Genomic DNA, 23,840 nt, shown 5'->3' with positions numbered 1-23,840 from the left:
TATATTTCTATTTCAAGAATAACAAAATTAGCAATGGAGTTCCTGTATTTGGGTGTATAGAATACCCTACTCTTATTGCTGCAAATTCAGAAAATAAGCCTACAAGGACTTATATATTTGTATTATAGCAAAAACAAAAATAGCAATGGAGTTCCTGTCTTTGAATATATAGAACACCCTACTCTTATTGCTGCAAATTCAGAAAATAAGCCTACAAGGACTTGTATATTTGTATTTCAGCAATAACAAATAAAGCAATGGATTTCCTGTCTTTGGGTGTATAGATCACCCTACTCTTATTGCTGTAAATTCTGAAATTAAGCCTTCAAGGACTTATATATTTGTATTTCAGCAATGACAGATTAGGCAATGGAGTTTTTGTCTTTGGGTATATAGAACACCCTACCCTTATTGCTGCAAATTCAGAAATAAGCCTGCAAGGACTTGTATATTTGAATTTCAGCAATGACAAATTCAGCAAAGGACTTCTTGTCTTTGGGTGTATAGAACACCCTACACTTTTTGCTGAAAATTCAGAAATTAAGCCTGCACAGACTTGTATATTTCTAATTCAGCAATGACAAAAATAGCAATGGACTTCTTGTGTTTGTGTGTATAGAAAACCCTACACTTATTGCTGCAAATTCAGAAAATAAGCCTTCAAGGACTTGTATATTTGTATTTCAGTTATGACAAATTCAGCAATGGAGTTTTTGTCTTTGGGTGTATAGAACACCCTACCCTTATTGCTGCAAATTCAGAAATAAGCCTGCAAGAACTTGTATATTTGTATTTCAGCACTGACAAATTCAGCAATGGACTTCTTGTCTTTGGGTGTATAGAACACCCTACACGTTTTGCTGAAAATTCAGAAATTAAGCCTGCAAAGACTTGTATATTTGTATTTCAGCAATGACAAATTCAGCAATGGAGTTTTTCTCTTTGGGTGTATATAGAACCCTACACTTTTTGGTGCAAATTCAGAAATAAGCCTGCAAGGACTTGTATATTTGTGTTTCAGCAATAACAAAATAGCAATGGAGTTCCTGTCTTTGGCTGTATAAAACACCATACTCTTATTGCTGCAAATTTTGAAAATAAGCCTTCAAGGACTTGCATATTTGTATTTCAGCAATGTCAAATTCAGCAATGGAGTTTTTCTCTTTGGGTGTATATAACACCCTACACTTTTTGGTGTAAATTCAGAAAATAAGCCTGCAAGGACTTGTATATTTGTTTTTCAGCAATGACAAATTCAACAATGGAGTTCTTGTCTTTGGGAGTATTTAACACCCTACACTTTTTGGTGCAAATTCAGAAAATAAGTCTGCAAGGACTTGTATATTTGTATTTCAGCAATAACAAATTCAGCATTAAAGTTTTTGTCTTTGGGTGTATAGAACACCCTACACTTGTTTTGCAAATTCAGAAAAAAAACCTGCAAGGACCTGTATATTTGTATTTCAGCAAAGACAAATTAAGCAATGGAGTTCTTGTCTTTGGGTGTTTTTTTACATGCTAATTTTTTGGTGCAAATTCAGAAAATAAGCCTGCAAGTATTATTATTATTATTATTATCATTTATTTGTTAGGCGCCACAAGGTTTCCGCAGTGCCGCACATAGTACAAACAGTAGACTATACAGGGTATAACAGTGCAGAACAATAAACAAAACTACCAATACTTCAGAAACTCCAGGCAGGCAGATGCAATAGACACGGAGCAGAAGAACGGGTAAGGAGACAGGAGGGAAGAGGGCCCTGCTCAAGCGAGCTTACATCCTAAGGGAGGGTTAAACAGACCAGGCACAAGAGGAGCCAGTTGAGGGAATGGGAGAGAGAGGAGAATGAGTGGAGGAGATGATGGTTAAGTGGATGGTTGGTAGGCTTTGAGAAAGAGGTGAGTTTTGAGTGCACGTTTGAAGGAGCAGAGTAGGAGAGAGGCGGATGGAGCGAGGGAGGTCATTCCAGTGAAGGGGGGCTATACAAGTACTTGTATATTTGTATTTCAGCAATGACAAATTCAGCAATAGTGTTCTTGTCTTTGGGTGTATAGAACACCCTACACTTTTTATTGCAAATTCAGAAAAAAAAGCCTGCAAGGACTTGTATATTTGTATTTCAGCAATAACAAAAATAGCAATGGAGTTCCTGTCTTTGGATTTAAAGAACACCCTACTCTTATTGCTGCAAATTCAGAAAATATGCCTTCAAGGACTTGTATATTTCTATTTCAGCAATTACAGGTTAGGCAATGGAGTTTTTGTGTTTGGGTGTATAGAACACCCTACACTTATTGCTGCTAATTTAGAAAATAAGCCTGCAAGTACTTGTATATTTTGTATTTCAGCAGTGACAAATTCAGCAATGGAGTTCTTATCTTGGGGTGTAGAGAACACCCTAAACTTATTATGCAAATTCAGAAAAAAAAGCCTGCAAGGACTTGTATATTTTTATTTCAGCAATGATAAATTAAGCAATGGAGTTCTTGTCTTTGGGTGTATATAACACCCTACACTTTTTGGAGCAAATTCAGAAAAAAAAAAGGCTGCAAAGACTTGTATATTTGTATTTCAGCAATGACAAATTCAGCAATGAAGTTCTTGTCTTTGGGTGTATAGAACAACCTAAACTTATTGCTGCAAATTCAGAAAAGAAGCCTTCAAGGACTTGTAAATTTGTATTCCAGCATTGACAATAATTGCAATGGAGTTCTTGTCTTTGGGTGTTTTTTTTTACATACTATCTTTTTGGTGCAAATTCAGAAAATAAGTCTGCAAAACTTGTATATTTGTATTTCAGCAATGACAAATTCAGCAATAGAGTTCTTGTCTTTGGGTGTATAGAACACCCTTCACTTTTTATGCAAATTTAGAAAAAAAGTCTCCAAGGACCTGTATATTTGTATTTCAGCAATAACAAATTCAGCAATGGAATATCTGTCTTTGGGTGTATAGAACACCTTACACTTATTGTTGCAAATTCAGAAAATAAGCCTGCAAGGACTTGTAAATTTGTATTCCAGCGCTGAAAATAATAGCAATGGAGTTCTTGTCTATGGGTGTATAAAACACACTTCACTTATTGCTGCCAATCGAGAAAATAAGCCTACAAAGACTTGCATATTTATATTTCAGCAATGACAAAAATAGAAATAGAGTTCTTGTCTTTGGGTGTATAGAACACCTTACACTTTTTGTGTAAATTCAGAAAATAAGCCTACAAAGACTTGTATATTTGTATTTCAGCAAAGACAAAAATAGCAATAGAGTTTTTGTCTTTGGGTGTATAGAACTACCTACACTTTTTGTGCAAATTCAGAAAAAAAACCTGCAAGGATCTGTGTATTTGTATTTCAGCAATGACAAATTCAGCAATGGAGTTCATGACTTTGGGTGTATAGAACACCCTACACTTATTGTTGCAAATTCAGAAAATAAGGCTGCAAGGACTTGTATTTTTGTATTTCAGCAATAACAAAAATAGCAATGGAGTTCCTGTCTTTGGATTTAAAGAACACCCTACTCTTATTGCTGCAAATTCAGAAAATATGCCTTCAAGGACTTGTATATTTGTATTTCAGCAATTAAAGGTTAGGCAATAAAGTTTTTGTGTTTGGATGTATAGAACACCCTACACTTATTGCTGCTAATTTAGAAAATAAGCCTGCAAGTACTTGTATATTTTGTATTTCAGCAGTGACAAATTCAGCAATGGAGTTCTTATCTTGGGGTGTAGAGAACACCCTACACTTATTATGCAAATTCAGAAAAAAAAGCCTGCAAAGACTTGTATATTTGTATTTCAGCAATGACAAATTCAGCAATAGAGTTCTTGTCTTTGGGTGTATAGAACACCCTTCACTTTTTGTGCAAATTCAGAAAAAAAGTCTCCAAGGACCTGTATATTTGTATTTCAGCAATAACAAATTCAGCAATGGAATATCTGTCTTTGGGTGTAAAGAACACCCTACACTTATTGTTGCAAATTCAGAAAATAAGCCTGCAAGGACTTGTAAATTTGTATTCCAGCGCTGAAAATAATAGCAATGGAGTTCTTGTCTTTGGGTGTATAAAACACACTTCACTTATTGCTGCCAATTGAGAAAATAAGCCTACAAAGACTTGCATATTTGTATTTCAGCAATGACAAAAATAGAAATACAGTTCTTGTCTTTGGGTGTATAGAACACCTTACACTTTTTGTGTAAATTCAGAAAATATGCCTTCAAGGACCTGTGTATTTGTATTTCAGCAATGACAAATTCACCAATGGAGTTCATGACTTTGGGTGTATAGAACACCCTACACTTATTGTTGCAAATTCAGAAAATAAGGCTGCAAGGACTTGTATTTTTCTATTTCAGCAATCAGAAATTTAGCAATGGAGTGCTTGTCTTTGTGTGTATAGAACACCTTACAATTATTGCTGCAAATTCAGAAAATAAGCCTACAAGGACTTGTGTATTTGTATTTTAGCAATGACAAATTCAACAATGGAGTTTTTGTCATTTGTTGTATAGAACACCCGACACTTTTTGGTGCAAATTAATAAAAAAAGCCTTGAAGGACCTGTACATTTGTATTTCAGCAATGACAAATTAAGAAATGGAGTTCTTGTCTTTGGGTGTATAGAACACCCTACAATTATTGCTGCAAATTCCGAAAAAAAATTCCATGGACTTGTATATTTCTATTTCAGCAATGACAGATTCAGCAATGGAGTTTTTGTCTTTGGGTGTATAGAACACCCTCCACTAATTGCTGCAAATTCAGAAAATAAGCCTGCAAGGACTTGTAAATTTGTATTCCAGCATTGACAATTATAGTAATGGAGTTCTTGTGTTTGGGTGTATAGAACGCCCTACACTTTTTTTGCAAATTCAGAAAAAAAACTTGCAAGGACTTGTATATCTGTATTTCAGCAATGACAGATTCAGCAATGGAGTTTTTGTTTTTAGTTGTATAGAACACCCTACACTTATTGCTGCAAATTCAGAAAATAAGGCTGCAAGGACTTGTATTTATGTATTTCAGCAATAACAAAAATAGCAATGGAGTTCCTGTCTTTGGATTTAAAGAACACCCTACTCTTATTGCTGCAAATTCAGAAAATATGCCTTCAAGGACTTGTATATTTGTATTTCAGCAATTAAAGGTTAGGCAATAAAGTTTTTGTGTTTGGATGTATAGAACACCCTACACTTATTGCTGCTAATTTAGAAAATAAGCCTGCAAGTACTTGTATATTTTGTATTTCAGCAGTGACAAATTCAGCAATGGAGTTCTTATCTTGGGATGTAGAGAACACCCTACACTTATTATGCAAATTCAGAAAAAAAAGCCTGCAAAGACTTGTATATTTGTATTTCAGCAATGAGAAATTCAGCAATAGAGTTCTTGTCTTTGGGTGTATAGAACACCCTTCACTTTTTGTGCAAATTCAGAAAAAAAATCTCCAAGGACCTGTATATTTGTATTTCAGCAATAACAAATTCAGCAATGGAATATCTGTCTTTGGGTGTATAGAACACCCTACACTTATTGTTGCAAATTCAGAAAATAAGCCTGCAAGGACTTGTAAATTTGTATTCCAGCGCTGAAAATAATAGCAATGGAGTTCTTGTCTTTGGGTGTATAAAACACACTTCACTTATTGCTGCCAATTGAGAAAATAAGCCTACAAAGACTTGCATATTTGTATTTCAGCAATGACAAAAATAGAAATACAGTTCTTGTCTTTGGGTGTATAGAACACCTTACACTTTTTGTGTAAATTCAGAAAATATGCCTTCAAGGACCTGTGTATTTGTATTTCAGCAATGACAAATTCAGCAATGGAGTTCATGACTTTGGGTGTATAGAACACCCTACACTTATTGTTGCAAATTCAGAAAATAAGGCTGCAAGGACTTGTATTTTTCTATTTCAGCAATCAGAAATTTAGCAATGGAGTGCTTGTCTTTGAGTATATAGAACACCCTACACTAATTACTGCAAATTCATAAAATAAGCCTGCAAGGACTTGTATAGTTGTATTTCAGCAATGACAAAAAAAATCAATGGAGTTCTTGTCTTTGGGTATATAGAAAACATTCAATGACTTATATATTTGTATTTCAGCAATGACAGATTAGGCAATGGATTTTTTTCTTTGTGTGTATAGAACACCTTACAATTATTGCTGCAAATTCAGAAAATAAGCCTACAAGGACTTGTGCATTTGTATTTTAGCAATGACAAATTCAACAATGGAGTTTTTGTCTTTTGTTGTATAGAACACCTTACACTTTTTGGTGCAAATTAATAAAAAAAGCCTTGAAGGACCTGTACATTTGTATTTCAGCAATGACAAATTAAGAAATGGAGTTCTTGTCTTTGGGTGTATAGAACACATTACAATTATTGCTGCAAATTCCGAAAAAAAATTCCATGGACTTGTATATTTCTATTTTAGCAATGACAGATTCAGCAATGGAGTTTTTGTCTTTGGGTGTATAGAACACCCTCCACTAATTGCTGCAAATTCAGAAAATAAGCCTGCAAGGACTTATATATTTGAATTTCAGCAATGACAAATTCAACAATGGCCTTCTTGTCTTTTAGTGTATAGAACACCCTATATTTTTTTGTGAAAATTAAGAAAAAAGCCTGCAAGGACCTGTTTATTTGTATTTCAGCAATGATAGATTAAGCAATGGAGTTCTTGTCTTTCAGTGTATAGAACATCCTACACTTATTGTTGCAAATTCAGAAAAGAAGCCTGCAAGGACTTGTAAATTTGTATTCCAGCATTGACAATAATAGAAATGGAGTTATTTTCTTTGGGTGTTTTTTTACATGCTAACTTTTTGGTGCAAATTTAGAAAATAAGCCTGCAAGTACTTGTATATTTTTACTTCAGCAATGACAAATTCAGCAATAGAGTACCTGTCTTTGGGTGTATAGAACACCCTAAACTTATTGCTGCAAATTCAGAAAATAAGCCTGCAAGGACTTGTATATTTATATTTCAGCAATGACAAAAATAGCAATAGAGTACTTGTCTTTGGGTGTATAGCACACCCTACACTTATTGTGTAAATTCAGAAAAAATCCTGCAAAGACCTGTATATTAGTATTTCAGCAATAACAAATTCAGCAATGGAGTTCCTGTCTTTGGGTGTATAGCACACACTACACTTATTGCTGCAATTTCAGAAAATAAGCCTGCAAAGACTTGTATATTTTTATTTTACCAATAAAAAAATTAGCAATGGAGTTCTTGTCTTTGGGTGTATAGAACACACTACACTTTTTGCTGCAAATTCACACAATAAGCCTTCAAGGACTTATATATTTGTATTTCAGCAATGACAGATTAGGCAATGAACTTTTTTTCTTTGGGTGTATAGGACACCCTACACTTATTGCTGCAAATTCAGAAAATAAGCCTACAAGAACTTGTATATTTGTATTTTAGCAATGACAAATTCAGCAGTGGAGTTTTTGTTTTTGGGTGTATAGAACACCCTACACTTATTGCTGCAAATTCAGAAAATAAGCCTGCAAGGACTTGTATATTTTTATTTCAGCAATGACAAATTCAGCAATGGAGTTCTTGTCTTTGTGTGTATAGAACGCCCTACACTTTTTGGTGCAAATTAAGAAAAAATCCTGCAAGGACCAGTTTATTTGTATTTCAGAAATGACAAATTAAGCAATGGAGTTTTTGTCTTTGGGTGTATATAACACCCTACACTTATTGCTGCAAATCCAGAATATAAGCCTGCAAGGACTTGTATATTTGTATTTCAGCAATGACAAATTCAGCAATGAAGTTTTTGTCTTTTGTTGTATAGAACACCCTACACTTTTTGGTGCAAATTAATAAAAAAAGCCTTGAAGGACCTGTACATTTGTGTTTCAGCAATGACAAATTAAGAAATGGAGTTCTTGTCTTTGGGTGTATAGAACACCCTACACTTATTGCTGCAAATTCAGAAAATAAGCCTGCAAGGACTTGTATATTTTTATTTCAGCAATGACAAATTCAGCAATGGAGTTCTTGTCTTTGGGTGTATAGAACGCCCTACACTTTTTGGTGCAAATTAAGAAAAAATCCTGCAAGGACCTGTTTATTTGTATTTCAGCAACGACAAATTAAGCAATGGAGTTCTTGTCTTTGGGTGTATAGTACATCCTACACTTATTGTTGCAAATTCAGAAAAGAAGCCTGCAAGGACTTGTATATTTGAATTTCAGCAATGACAAATTCAGCAATAGAGTTCCTGTTCTTTGGGTATATAGAATACCCTACACTTATGGCTGCAAATCCAGAATATAAGCCTGCAAGGACTTGTATATTTGTATTTCAGCAATGACAAATTCAGCAATAGAGTTCTTGTCTTTTGGTGTATAGAACACCCTACATTTTTTTGTGAAAATTAAGAAAAAAGACTGCAAGGACCTGTATATTTGTACTTCAGCAATGACAAATTCAGCAATAGAGTTCCTGTCTTTGGGTGTATAGAACACCCTAAACTTATTGCTGCAAATTCAGAAAATAAGCCTGCAAGGACTTGTATATTTGTATTTCAGCAATGATAAAAATAGCAATAGAGTACTTGTCTTTGGGTGTATAGCACACCCTACACTTATTGTGCAAATTCAGAAAAAATCCTTCAAGGACCTGTATATTTGTATTTCAGCAATAACAAATTCAGCAATGGAGTTCCTGTCTTTGGGTGTATAGCACACATTACACTTATTGCTGCAATTTCAGAAAATAAGCCTGCAAAGACTTGTATATTTGTATTTCAGCAATAAAAAAAATTAGCAATGGAGTTCTTGTCTTTGGGTGTATAGAACACACTACACTTTTTGCTGCAAATTCACACAATAAGCCTTCAAGGACTTATATATTTATATTTCAGCAATGACAGATTAGGCACTGAACTTTTTTTCTTTGGGTGTATAGGACACCCTACACTTATTGCTGCAAATTCAGAAAATAAACCTACAAGGACTTGTATTTTTGTATTTTAGCAAGGACAAATTCAGCAATGGCCTTCTTGTCTTTGTGTGTATAGAACACCCTACACTTATTGCTGCAAATTCAGAAAATAACCTTGCAAAGACTTGTATATTTGTATTTCAGCAATGACAAAATAGCAATGGGGTTCTTGTGTTTGGGTGAATAGAACGCCCTACACTTTTTTTTCGAATTAAGAAAAAAAACTTGCAAGGACTTGTATATCTGTATTTCAGCAATGACAGATTCAGCAATGGAGTTTTTGTTTTTGGGTGTATAGAACACCCTACACTTATTGCTGCAAATTCAGAAAATAAGCCTGCAAGGACTTGTATATTTTTATTTTAGCAATGACAAATTCTGCAATGGAGTTCTTGTGTTTGGGTGTATAGAACGCCCTACACTTTTTGGTGCAAATTAAGAAAATAAGCCTGCAAGGACCTGTTTATTTGTGTTTCAGCAATGACAAATTAAGCAATGGAGTTCTTGTCTTTGGGTGTATAGAACATTCTACACTTTTGGCTGCAAATCCATAATATAAGCCTGCAAGGACTTGTATATTTGTATTTCAGCAATGACAAATTCTGCAATGGAGTTATTGTCTTTTGGTGTATAGAACACCCTACATTTTTTTGTGAAAATTAAGGAAAAAGACTGCAAGGACCTGTTTATTTGTATTTCAGCAATGACAAATTAAGCAATGGAGTTCTTGTCTTTGAGTGTATAGAACATCCTACACTTATTGTTGCAAATTCAGAAAAGAAGCCTGCAATTACTTGTAAATTTATATTCCAGCATTGACAATAATAGCAATGGAGTTCTTGTCTTTGTGTGTTTTTTACATGCTAACTTTTTGGTGCAAATTCAGAAAATAAGCTTGCAAGTACTTGTATATTTGTATTTTAGCAATGACAAATTGAGCATTGGAGTTCTTGTCTTTGGATGTATGGAACACCCTACACTTATTGCTGCAAATTCAGAAAATAAGCCTGCAAGGACTTGTATATTTATATATCAGCAATAACAGATTACGCAATGGACTTTTTTTCTTTGGGTGTATAGAACACCCTACACTAATTGCTGCAAGTTCAGAAAATAAGCCTGCAAGGACTTGTATATTTGAATTTCAGCAATGAGAAATTCTGCAATGGGATTCTTGTCTTTGGATGTATAGAACACCCTACACTTATTGCTGCAAATCCAGAATATAAGCCTGCAAGGACTTGTATATTTGTATTTCAGCAATGACAAATTCAGCAATGGAGTTCTTGTCTTTTGGTGTATAGAACACCCTACACTTTTTGGTGCAAATTAAAAAAAAAGCCTTGAAGGACCTGTATATTTATATTTCAGCAATGACAAATTAACCAATGGAGTTCTTGTCTTTGTGTGTATAGAACACCTTACACTTATTTCTGCAAATTCATAAAATAAGCCTACAGGGACTTGTGTATTTGTATTTTAGCAATGACAAATTCAGCAATGGCCTTCTTGTCTTTGGGTGTATAGAACACCCTACACTTATTGCTGCAAATTCCGGAAAAAAAATTGCATGGACTTGTATATTTGTATTTCAGCAATGACAGATTCAGCAATGGAGTTTTTGTCTTTTGGTGTATAGAACACCCTCCACTAATTGCTGCAAATTCAGAAAATATGCCTGCAAGGACTTATATATTTGAATTTCAGCAATGACAAATTCAGCAATGGCCTTCTTGTCTTTTAGTGTATAGAACACCCTACATTTTTTTGTGAAAATTAAGAAAAAAGCCTGCAAGGACCTGTTTATTTCTATTTCAGCAATGATAAATTAAGCAATGGAGTTCTTGTCTTTCAGTGTATAGAACATCCTACACTTTTTGTTGCAAATTCAGAAAAGAAGCCTGCAAGGACTTGCAAATTTGTATTCCAGCATTGACAATAATAGAAATGGAGTTATTTTCTTTGGGTGTTTTTTTACATGCTAACTTTTTGGTGCAAATTCAGAAAATAAGCCTGCAAGTACTTGTCTATTTCTACTTTAGCAATGACAAATTCAGCAATAGAGTTCCTGTCTTTGGGTGTATAGAACTCCCTAAACTTATTGCTGCAAATTCAGAAAATAAGCCTGCAAGGACTTGTATATTTGTATTTCAGCAATGATAAAAATAGCAATAGAGTACTGGTCTTTGGGTGTATAGAACACACTACACTTTTTGCTGCAAATTCAGAAAATAAGCCTACAAGGACTTGTATATTTGTATTTCAGCAATAACAAATAAAGCAATGGATTTCCTGTCTTTGGGTGTATAGAACACCCTACTCTTATTGCTGTAAATTCTGAAATTAAGCCTTCAAGGTCTTATATATTTGTATTTCAGCAATGACAGATTAGGCAATGGAGTTTTTGTCTTTGGGTGTATAGAACACCCTACCCTTATTGCTGCAAATTCAGAAACTAAGCCTACAAGGACTTGTATGTTTCTATTTTAGCAAGGAGAAATTCAGCAATGGCCTTCTTGTCTTTGTGTGTATAGAACACCCTACACTTATCGCTGCAAATTCAGAAAATAACCTTGCAAAGACTTGTATATTTGTATTTCAGCAATGACAAAATAGCAATGGAGTTCTTGTGTTTGGGTGTATAGAACGCCCTAAATTTTTTTTGCAAATTCAGAAAAAAAACTTGCAAGGACTAGTATATTTCTATTTCAGCAATGACAGATTCAGCAATGGAGTTTTTGTTTTTGGGTGTATAGAACACCCTACACTTATTGCTGCAAATTCAGAAAATAAGACTGCAAGGACTTGTATATTTTTATTTCAGCAATGACAAATTCAGCAATGGAGTTCTTGTCTTTGGGTATATATAGAACATCCTACACTTATTGTTGCAAATTCAGAAAAGAAGCCTGCAATTACTTGTAAATTTGTATTCCAGCATTGACAATAATAGCAATGGAGTTCTTGTCTTTGTGTGTTTTTTACATGCTAACTTTTTGGTGCAAATTCAGAAAATAAGCTTGCAAGTACTTGTATATTTGTATTTTAGCAATGACAAATTGAGCATTGGAGTTCTTGTTTTTGGATGTATGGAACACCCTACACTTATTGCTGCAAATTCTGAAAATAAGCCTGCAAGGACTTGTATATTTGTATATCAGCAATAACAGATTACGCAATGGACTTTTTTTCTTTGGGTGTATAGAACACCCTACACTAATTGCTGCAAGTTCAGAAAATAAGCCTGCAAGGACTTGTATATTTGAATTTCAGCAATGAGAAATTCTGAAATGGGATTCTTGTCTTTGGATGTATAGAACACCATACACTTATTGCTGCAAATCCAGAATATAAGTCTGCAAGGACTTGTATATTTGTATTTTAGCAATGACAAATTCAGCAATGGAGTTCTTGTCTTTTGGTGTATAGAACACCCTACACTTTTTGGTGCAAATTAAAAAAAAAAGCCTTGAAGGACCTGTATATTTGTATTTCAGCAATGACAAATTAAGCAATGGAGTTCTTGTCTTTGTGTGTATAGAACACCTTACACTTATTGCTGCAAATTCAGAAAATAAGCCTACAGGGACTTGTGTATTTGTATTTTAGCAATGACAAATTCAGCAATGGCCTTCTTGTCTTTGGGTGTATAGAACACCCTACACTTATTGCTGCAAATTCCGGAAAAAAAATTGCATGGACTTGTATATTTGTATTTCAGCAATGACAGATTCAGCAATGGAGTTTTTGTTTTTGGGTGTATAGAACACCCTACACTTATTGCTGCAAATTCAGAAAATAAGCCTGCAAGGACTTGTATATTTTTATTTTAGCAATGACAAATTCAGCAATGGAGTTCTTGTCTTTGGGTGTATAGAACGCCCTACACTTTTTGGTGCAAATTAAGAAAATAAGCCTGCAAGGACCTGTTTATTTGTGTTTCAGCAATGACAAATTAAGCAATGGAGCTCTTGTCTTTGGGTGTATAGAACATCCTACACTTATTGTTGCAAATTCAGAAAAGAAACCTGCAAGGACTTGTATATTTGAATTTTAGCAATGACAAATTCAGCAATAGAGTTCTTGTCTTTGGGTATATAGAACACCCTACACTTTTGGCTGCAAATCCATAATATAAGCCTGCAAGGACTTGTATATTTGTATTTCAGCAATGACAAATTCAGCAATGGAGTTATTGTCTTTTGGTGTATAGAACACCCTACATTTTTTTGTGAAAATTAAGGAAAAAGACTGCAAGGACCTGTTTATTTGTATTTCAGCAATGACAAATTAAGCAATGGAGTTCTTGTCTTTGAGTGTATAGAACATCCTACACTTATTGTTGCAAATTCAGAAAAGAAGCCTGCAATTACTTGTAAATTTGTATTCCAGCATTGACAATAATAGCAATGCAGTTCTTGTCTTTGTGTGTTTTTTACATGCTAACTTTTTGGTGCAAATTCAGAAAATAAGCTTGCAAGTACTTGTATATTTGTATTTTAGCAATGACAAATTGAGCATTGGAGTTCTTGTCTTTGGATGTATGGAACACCCTACACTTATTGCTGCAAATTCAGAAAATAAGCCTGCAAGGACTTGTATATTTGTATATCAGCAATAACAGATTACGCAATGGACTTTTTTTCTTTGGGTGTATAGAACACCCTACACTAATTGCTGCAAGTTCAGAAAATAAGCCTGCAAGGACTTGTATATTTGAATTTCAGCAATGAGAAATTCTGCAATGGGATTCTTGTCTTTGGATGTTTAGAACACCCTACACTTATTGCTGCAAATCCAGAATATAAGCCTGCAAGGACTTGTATATTTGTATTTCAGCAATGACAAATTCAGCAATGGAGTTCTTGTCTTTTGGTGTATAGAACACCCTACACTTTTTGGTGCAAATTAAAAAAAAAGCCTTGAAGGACCTGTATATTTGTATTTCAGCAATGACAAATTAAGCAATGGAGTTCTTGTCTTTGTGTGTATAGAACACCTTACACTTATTGCTGCAAATTCAGAAAATAAGCCTACAGGGACTTGTGTATTTGTATTTTAGCAATGACAAATTCAACAATGGCCTTCTTGTCTTTGGGTGTATAGAACACCCTACACTTATTGCTGCAAATTCCAGAAAAAAAATTGCATGGACTTGTATATTTGTATTTCAGCAATGACAGATTCAGCAATGGAGTTTTTGTCTTTTGGTGTATAGAACACCCTCCACTAATTGCTGCAAATTCAGAAAATATGCCTGCAAGGACTTATATATTTGAATTTCAGCAATGACAAATTCAGCAATGGCCTTCTTGTCTTTTAGTGTATAGAACACCCTACATTTTTTTGTGAAAATTAAGAAAAAAGCCTGCAAGGACCTGTTTATTTCTATTTCAGCAATGATAAATTAAGCAATGGAGTTCTTGTCTTTCAGTGTATAGAACATCCTACACTTTTTGTTGCAAATTCAGAAAAGAAGCCTACAAGGACTTGCAAATTTGTATTCCAGCATTGACAATAATAGAAATGGAGTTATTTTCTTTGGGTGTTTTTTTACATGCTAACTTTTTGGTGCAAATTCAGAAAATAAGCATGCAAGTACTTGTCTTTTTCTACTTTAGCAATGACAAATTCAGCAATAGAGTTCCTGTCTTTGGGTGTATAGAACTCCCTAAACTTATTGATGCAAATTCAGAAAATAAGCCTGCAAGGACTTGTATATTTGTATTTCAGCAATGATAAAAATAGCAATAGAGAACTGGTCTTTGGGTGTATAGCACACCCTACACTTATTGTGCAAATTCAGAAAAAATCCTGCAAGGACCTGTATATTTGTATTTCAGCAATAACAAATTCAGCAATGGAGTTCCTGTCTTTGGGTGTATAGCACACACTAAACTTATTGCTGCAATTTCAGAAAATAAGCCTGCAAAGATTTGTATATTTGTGTTTCACCAATAAAAAAATTAGCAATGGAGTTCTTGTCTTTGGATGTATAGAACACACTACACTTTTTGCTGCAAATTCAGACAATAAGCCTTCAAGGACTTATATATTTGTATTTCAGCAATGACAGATTAGGCAATGAACTTTTTTTCTTTGGGTGTATAGGACACCCTAAACTTATTGCTGCAAATTCAGAAACTAAGCCTACAAGGACTTGTATGTTTGTATTTTAGCAAGGAGAAATTCAGCAATGGCCTTCTTGTCTTTGGTGTATAGAACACCCTACACTTATCGCTGCAAATTCAGAAAATAACCTTGCAAAGACTTGTATATTTGTATTTCAGCAATGACAAAATATCAATGGAGTTCTTGTGATTGGGTGTATAGAACGCCCTAAATTTTTTTTGCAAATTCAGAAAAAAAACTTGCAAGGACTTGTATATTTGTATTTCAGCAATGACAGATTCAACAATGGAGTTTTTGTTTTTGGGTGTATAGAACACCCTCCACTTATTGCTGCAAATTCAGAAAATAAGACTGCAAGGACTTGTATATTTTTATTTCAGCAATGACAAATTCAGCAATGGAGTTCTTGTCTTTAGGTATATAGAACGCCCTACACTTTTTGGTGCAAATTAAGAAAAAAGCCTGCATGGACCTGTTTATTTATATTTCAGCAATGACAAATTAAGCAATGGAGTTCTTGTCTTTGGGTGTATAGAACATCCTACACTTATTGTTGCAAATTCAGAAAAGAAGCCTGCAAGGACTTGTAAATTTGTATTCCAGCATTGACAATAATAGCAATGGAGTTCTTGTCTTTGGATTTTTTTTTACATGCTAACTTTTTGGTGCAAATTCTGAAAATAAGCCTGCAAGGACTTATATATTTCTATTTTAGCAATGATAAATTCAGCAATGGAGTTCTTGTCTTTGGGTATAGAGAACACCCTACACTTATTGCTGCAAATTCAGAAAATATGAATACAAGGACTTGTGTATTTATATTTTAGCAATGACAAATTCAGCAATGGCCTTCTTGTCTTTGGGTGTATAAAACACACTACAATTCTTGCTGCAAATTCAGAAAATAAGCCTGCAAAGACTTGTATATTTGTATTTCACCAATAAAAAAATTAGCAACGGAGTTCTTGTCTTTGGGTGTATAGAACACACTACACTTTTTACTGCAAATTCAGAAAAATAAGCCTTCAAGGACTTGTATATTTGTATTTCAGCAATGATAAATTCAGAAATGGAGTTCTTGTCTTTCAGTGTATAGAACATCCTACACTTATTGTTGCAAATTCAGAAAAGAAGCCTGCAAGGACTTGTAAATTTCTATTCCAGCATTGACAATAATAGCAATGGAGTTCTTGTCTTTGGGTGTTTTTTACATGCTAAATTTTTGGTGCAAATTCAGAAAATAAGCTTGCAAGACTTGTATATTTGAATTTCAGCAATGAGAAATTCAGCAATAGAGTTCTTGTCTTTGGGTATATAGAACACCCTACACTTATGGCTGCAAATCCAGAATATAAGCCTACAAGGACTTGTATATTTGTATTTCAGCAATGACAAATTCAGCAATGGAGTTTTTGTCTTTTGGTGTATAGAACACCCTACATTTTTTGGTGAAAATTAAAGAAAAGCCTGCAAGGACCTGTTTATTTGTATTTCAGCAATGACAAATTAAGCAATGGAGTTCTTGTCTTTGAGTGTATAGAACATCCTACACTTATTGTTGCAAATTCAGAAAAGAAGCATGCAAGGACTTGTAAATTTGTATTCCAGCATTGACAATAATAGCAATGGAGTTCTTGTCTTTGGGTGTTTTTTACATGCTAACTTTTTGGTGCAGATTCAGAAAATAAGCTTGCAAGTACTTTTATATTTGTATTTAAGCAGTGACAAATTGAGCATTGGAGTTCTTGTTTTTGGATGTATGGAACACCCTACACTTATTGCTGCAAATTCTGAAAATAAGCTTGCAAGGACTTGTATATTTATATTTCAGCAATGACAGATTACGCAATGGACTTTTTTTCTTTGGGTGTATAGAACACCCTACACTGATTTCTGCAAGTTCAGAAAATAAGCCTGCAAGGACTTGTATATTTGTATTTCAGCAATGAAAAATTCAGCAATGGCCTTCTTGTCTTTGGGTGTATAGAACACCCTCCACTAAATTGCTGCAAATTTAGAAAATAGGCTTGCAAGGACTTGTATATTTGTATTTCAGCAATGATAAATTAAGCAACAGAGTTCTTGTCTTTGGGTGTATAGAACATCCTTCACTTATTGTTGCAAATTCAGAAAAGAAGTCTGCAAGGACTTGTATATTTGAATTTCAGCAATGACAAAATCAGCAATGGAGTTCTTGTCTTTGGGTGTATAGAACACACTAAACTTTTTGTGCAAATTCAGAAAAAAAACTTTCAAGGACTTGTATATTTGTATTTCAGCAATGACAAAAATAGTAATAGAGTTCTTGTCGTTGGGTGTATAGAACATCCTTCACTTATTGTTGCAAATTCAGAAAAGAAGTCTGCAAGAACCTATATATTTGTATTTCAGCAATGACAAATTCAGCAATGGAGTTCCTGTCTTTGGGTGTATAGAACACCATACACTTTTTGATGCAAATTCAGAAAATAAGCCTGCAAGGACTTGTAAATTTGTATTCCAGCACTGACAATAATACCAATGGAGTTCTTGTCATTGGGTGTATAGCACACACTACACTTATTGCTGCAAATTCAGAAAATAAGCCTACAAAGACTTGTATATTTGTATTTCAGCAATGACAAAAATAGTAATAGAGTTCTTGTCTTTGCGTGGATAGAACACCCTACACTTTTTGTCCAAATTCAGAAAATAAGCCTGCAAAGACTTGTATATTTGTATTTCAGCAATGACAGATTAGGCAATGTACTTTTTTTCTTTGGGTGTATAGAACACCCTACACTTATTGCTGCAAATTCAGAAAATAAGCCTACAAGGACTTGTATATTTGTATTTTAGCAATGACAAATTCAGCAATGGCCTTCTTGTCTTTGGGTGTATAGAACATCTTACACTTATTGCTGCAAATTGAGAAAAAAAAGCTTGAAAGGACTTGTGTATTTCTATTTCAGCAATGACAGATTCAGCAATGGAGTTTTTCTCTTTGGGTGTATATAACACACTACACTCATTGCTGCAAATTTAGAAAATAAGCTTGCAAAGACTTGTATTTTTGTATTTTAGCAATGATAAATTCAGCAATGGAGTTCCTGTCTTTGGGTGTATAGAACACCATACACTTTTTGATGCAAATTCAGAAAATAAGCCTGCAAGGACTTGTAAATTTGTATTCCAGCACTGACAATAATACCAATGAAGTTCTTGTCTTTGGGTGTATAGCACACACTACACTTATTGCTGCAAATTCAGAAAATAAGCCTACAAAGACTTGTATATTTGTATTTCAGCAATGACAGATTAGGCAATGTACTTTTTTTCTTTGGGTGTATAGAACACCCTACACTTATTGCTGCAAATTCAGAAAATAAGCCTACAAGGACTTGTATATTTGTATTTTAGCAATGACAAATTCAGCAATGGCCTTCTTGTCTTTGGGTGTATAGAACATCTTACACTTATTGCTGCAAATTCAGAAAATAACCTTGCAAAGACTTGTATTTTTGTATTTCACCAATAAAAAAAATTAGCAATAGAGTTCTTGTGTTAGGGTGTATTGAGCGCCCAAGACTTTTTGTGCAAATTCAGAAGAAAAACTTGCAAGGACTTGTATATTTATATTTCAGCAATGACAGATTCAGCAATGGAGTTTTTGTCTTTGGGTGTATAGAACACCCTCCACTTATTGCTGCAAATTCAGAAAATAAGCCTGCAAGGACTTGTATATTTGTATTTCAGCAATGACAGATAAGGCAATTTAATTTTTTTCTTTGGGTGTATAGAACACCCTACACTTATTGCTGCAAATTCAGAAAATAAGCCTACAAGGACTTGTATATTTTTATTTCAGCAATGACAAATTTAGCAATGGAGTTTTTTTCTTTTGGTGTATAGAACACTCTACACTTTTTGGTGCAAATTAAGAAAAAAGCCTTGAAGGACCTCTATATGTGTATTTCAGCAATGACAAATTAAGCAATGGAGTTCTTGTCTTTGGGTGTATAGAACACCCTACACTTTTTGGTGCAAATTCAGAAAATAAGCCTGCAAGGACTTGTATATTTTTATTTCAGGAATGACAAAAAAAGCAATAGAGTTTTTGTCTTTGGGTGTATAGAACACCCTACACTTATTGTTGCAAATTTAGATAATAAGCTTGCAAAGACTTGTATTTTTGTATTTTAGCAATGACAAATTCAACAATGGAGTTCTTGTCTTTGGGTGTATAGAACACCCTACACTTATTGCTGCAAATTCAGAAAATAAGCCTGCAAGGACTTGTATATTTGTATTTCAGCAATGACAAAAATATCAATAGAGAACTTGTCTTTGGGTGTATAGAACATCCTACACTTATTGCTGCAAATTCAGAAATTAAGCCTGCAAGTACTTGTATATTTGTATTTCAGCAATGACAAATTCAGCAATAGAGTTCTTGTCTTTGGGTGTATAGAACACCCTACACTTATTGCTGCAAAATAAGAAAATAAGCCTGCAAGGACTTGTATATTTGTATTTCAGCAATGACAAAAATCGCAATAGAGTACTTGTCTTTGGGTGTTTTTTTAAATGCTAACTTTTTGGTGCAAATTCAGAAAATAAGCTTGCAAGTACATGTATATTTGTATTTCAGCAATGACAAATTCAGCAATGGCCTTCTTGTCTTTGGGTGTATAGAACACCCTCCACTTATTGCTGCAAATTCAGAAAATAAGCCTGCAAAGACTTGTATATTTATATTCTAGCACTGACAATAATACCAATGGAGTTCTTGTCTTTGGGTGTTTTTTTAAATGCTAACTTTTTGGTGCAAATTCAGAAAATAAGCTTGCAAGTACTTGTATATTTGTATTTCAGCAATGACAAATTCAACAATGGAGTTTTTGTCTTTGGGTGTATAGAACACCCTACACTTATTGCTGCAAATTGAGAAAAAAAAGCTTGCAAGGACTTGTGTATTTGTATTTCAGCAATGACAGATTCAGCAATGGAGTTTTTGTCTTTGGGTGTATAGAACACACTACACTTATTGCTGCAAATTCAGAAAATAAGACTGCAAAGACTTGTATATTTCTATTACAGCACTGACAATAATACCAATGGAGTTCTTGTCTTTGGTTTTTTTTTAAATGCTAACTTTTTGGTGCAAATTCAGAAAATAAGCTTGCAAGTACTTGTATATTTGTATTTTATCATTGACAAATTCAGCAATAAAGTTCTTGTCTTTGGGTGTATAGAACACCATACACTTATTGGTGCAAATTCAGAAAATAAGCCTGCAAGGACATGTATATTTATATATTTCAGCAATGACAAAAATAGCAATAGAGTACTTGTCTTTGGGTGTATAGAACACCCTACACTTATTGCTGCAAATTCAGAAAATAAGCCTGCAAGGACTTGTATATTTCTATTTCAGCAATGAGAAAAATAGCAATAGAGTACTTGTCTTTGGGTGTATAGAACACCCTACACTTATTGTTGAAAATTCAGAAAGTAAGCCTGCAAGGACTTGTAATTTTATATACCAGCACAGACAATAATAGCAATGGATTGTCTTGTCTTTGGGTGTATAGCACACACTACACTATTTGCTGCAAATTCAGAAAATAAGCCTTCAAGGACTAATATATTTATATTTCAGCAATGACAGATTAGGCAATGGACTTTTTTTCTTTGGGTGTATAGAACACCCTACACTTATTGCTGCAAATTCAGAAAAAAAACTTGCAAAGACGTGTGTATTTGTATTTCAGCAATGACAGATTCAGCAATGGAGTTTTTGTCTTTGGGTGTATAGAACACCCTACACTTGTTGCTGCAAATTCAGAAAACAGGCCTGCAAGGACTTGTATATTTGTATTTCAGCAATGAGAAATTCAACTATGGAGTTCCTGTCTTTGGGTGTATACAACACCCTACACTTTTTGTTCAAATTCAGAAAAAAGCATGCAAGAACCTGTATATTTGTATTTCATCAATGACAAATTCAGCAATGGAGTTCCTGTCTTTGGGTGTATAGAACACCATACACTTTTTGATGCAAATTCAGAAAATAAGCCTGCAAGGACTTGTAAATATGTATTCCAGCACTGACAATAATACCAATGGAGTTCTTGTCTTTGGGTGTATAGCACACACTACACTTATTGCTGCAAATTCAGAAAATAAGCCTACAAAGACTTGTATTTTTGTATTTCAGCAATGACAAAAATAGTAATAGAGTTCTTGTCTTTGGGTGTATAGAACAGCCTACACTTTTTGTCTAAATTCAGAAAATAAGCCTATAAAGACTTGTATATTTATATTTCACAAATAAAAAAATTAGCAATGGAGTTCTTGACTTTTGGTGTATAGAACACACAATACTTTTTACTGCAAATTTAGAAAATAAGCCTACAAGGACTTGTAAATTTGTATTCCAGCACTGACAATAATACCAATGGAGTTCTTGTCTTTGGGTGTATAGCACACACTACACTTATTGCTGTAAATTCAGAAAATAAGCCTACAAAGACTTGTATATTTGTATTTCAGCAATGACAGATTAGGCAATGTACTTTTTTTCTTTGGGTGTATAGAACACCCTACACTTATTGCTGCAAATTCAGAAAATAAGCCTACAAGGACTTGTATATTTGTATTTTAGCAATGACAAATTCAGCAATGGCCTTCTTGTCTTTGGGTGTATAGAACACCCTACACTTATTGCTGCAAATTCAGAAAATAACCTTGCAAAGACTTGCATATTTGTATTTCACCAATAAAAAAATTAGCAATAGAGTACTTGTGTTAGGGTGTATTGAGCGCCCAACACTTTTTGTGCAAATTCAGAAGAAAAACTTGCAAGGACTTATATATTTGTATTTCAGCAATGACAGATTCAGCAATGGAGTTTTTGTCTTTGGGTGTATAGAACACCCTCCACTTATTGCTGCAAATTTAGAAAATAAGAATGCAAGGACTTGTAAATTTCTATTCCAGCACTAACAATAATACCAATGGAGTTCTTGTCTTTAGTTGTATAACACACACTACACTTATTGCTGCAAATTCAGAAAATAAGCCTGCAAGGACTTGTATATTTTTATTTCAGCAATGACAAATTCAGCAATGGAGTTCTTGTCTTTTGGTGTATAGAACACCCTACACTTTTTGGTGCAAATTCAGAAAATAAGCCTGCAAGGACTTGCATATTTCTATTACAGGAATGACAAAAAAAGCAATAGAGTTTTTGTCTTTGGGTGTATAGAACACCCTACACTTATTGTTGCAAATTTAGAAAATAAGCTTGCAAAGACTTGTATTTTTGAATTTTAGCAATGACAAATTCAGCAATGGAGTTTTTGTCTTTGGGTGTATATAACACCCTACACTTTTTGGTGCAAATTCAGAAAATAAGCCTGCAAGGACTTGTATATTTCTATTTTAGCAATGACAATATAGCAATGGAGTTCTTGTGTTTGGGTGTATAGAACGCCTTACACTTTTTGTGCAAATTCAGAAAATAAGCCTACAAAGACTTGTATATTTGTATTTCACCAATAAAAAAAATAGCAATGCAGTTCTTGTCTTTGGGTGTAAAGAAAACCCAACACTTTTTGTTGAAATTCAGAAAATAAGCCTACAAAGACTTGTATATTTGTGATTCAGCAATGACAAAAATATAATTGAGTTCTTGTCTTTGGGTCTATAGAACACCTTACACTTTTGTGCAAATTTAGAAAATAAGCCTGCAAGGACTTGTATATTTGTATTTCAGCAATGACAAATTCAGCAATGGAGTTATGTTTGGGTGTATAGAACACCCTACACTTATTGCTGCAAATTCAGAAAATAAGCCTAGAAAGACTTGTTTATTTGTATTTCAGCAATGAGAAAAATAGCAATAGAGTTCTTGTCTTTGGGTGTATATAAAACCCTACACTTATTGCTGCAAATTCAGAAAATAAGCCTGCAAAGACTTGTATATTTGTATTTTAGCAATGACAAAATAGCAATGGAGTTCTTGTATTTGGGTGTATATAACACACTACAATTTTTGTGCACATTCCGATTTTTTTTTTTGCAAGGACTTGTATATTTGTATTTCAGCAATGACAGATTCAACAATGGAGTTTTTGTCTTTGGGTGTATATAACACTCTACACTTTTTGGTGCAAATTCAGAAAATAAGCCTTCAAGGACTTGTATATTTGAATTTCAGCAATGACAAACTCAGCAATGGAGTTCTTGTCTTTAGGTGTATAGAACACACTAAACATTTTTGTGCAAATTCAGAATTTTTTTTTGAAGGACTTGTATATTTGTATTTCAGCAATGACAGATTAGGCAATGTACTTTTTTTCTTTAGGTGTATAGAACACCCTACACTTATTGCTGCAAATTCAGAAAATAAGCCTACAAGGACTTGCATATTTGTATTTTAGCATTGACAAAAATTGCAATAGAGTTTTTGTCTTTGAGTGTATACAACACCCTACACTTATTGCTGCAAATTTATAAAATAAGCTTGCAAGGACTTGTATATTTGTATTTTAGCAATGACAAAATAGCAATGGAGTTCTTGTGTTTGGGTGTATAGAACGCCCTACACTTTTTGTGCAAGTTCAGAAAAAAAACTTGCAAGGACTTGTATATTTGTATATTTCAGCAATGACAGATTCAGCAATGGAGTTTTTGTCTTTGGGTGTATAAAACACCCTACACTTTTTGTGC

The sequence above is a fragment of the Mixophyes fleayi genome, chromosome 6, assembly GCF_038048845.1.
Source record: "Mixophyes fleayi isolate aMixFle1 chromosome 6, aMixFle1.hap1, whole genome shotgun sequence".
In the NCBI taxonomy this organism is placed as follows: Eukaryota; Metazoa; Chordata; class Amphibia; order Anura; family Limnodynastidae; genus Mixophyes; species Mixophyes fleayi.
Note: the sequence above shows the minus strand (reverse complement) of the source record.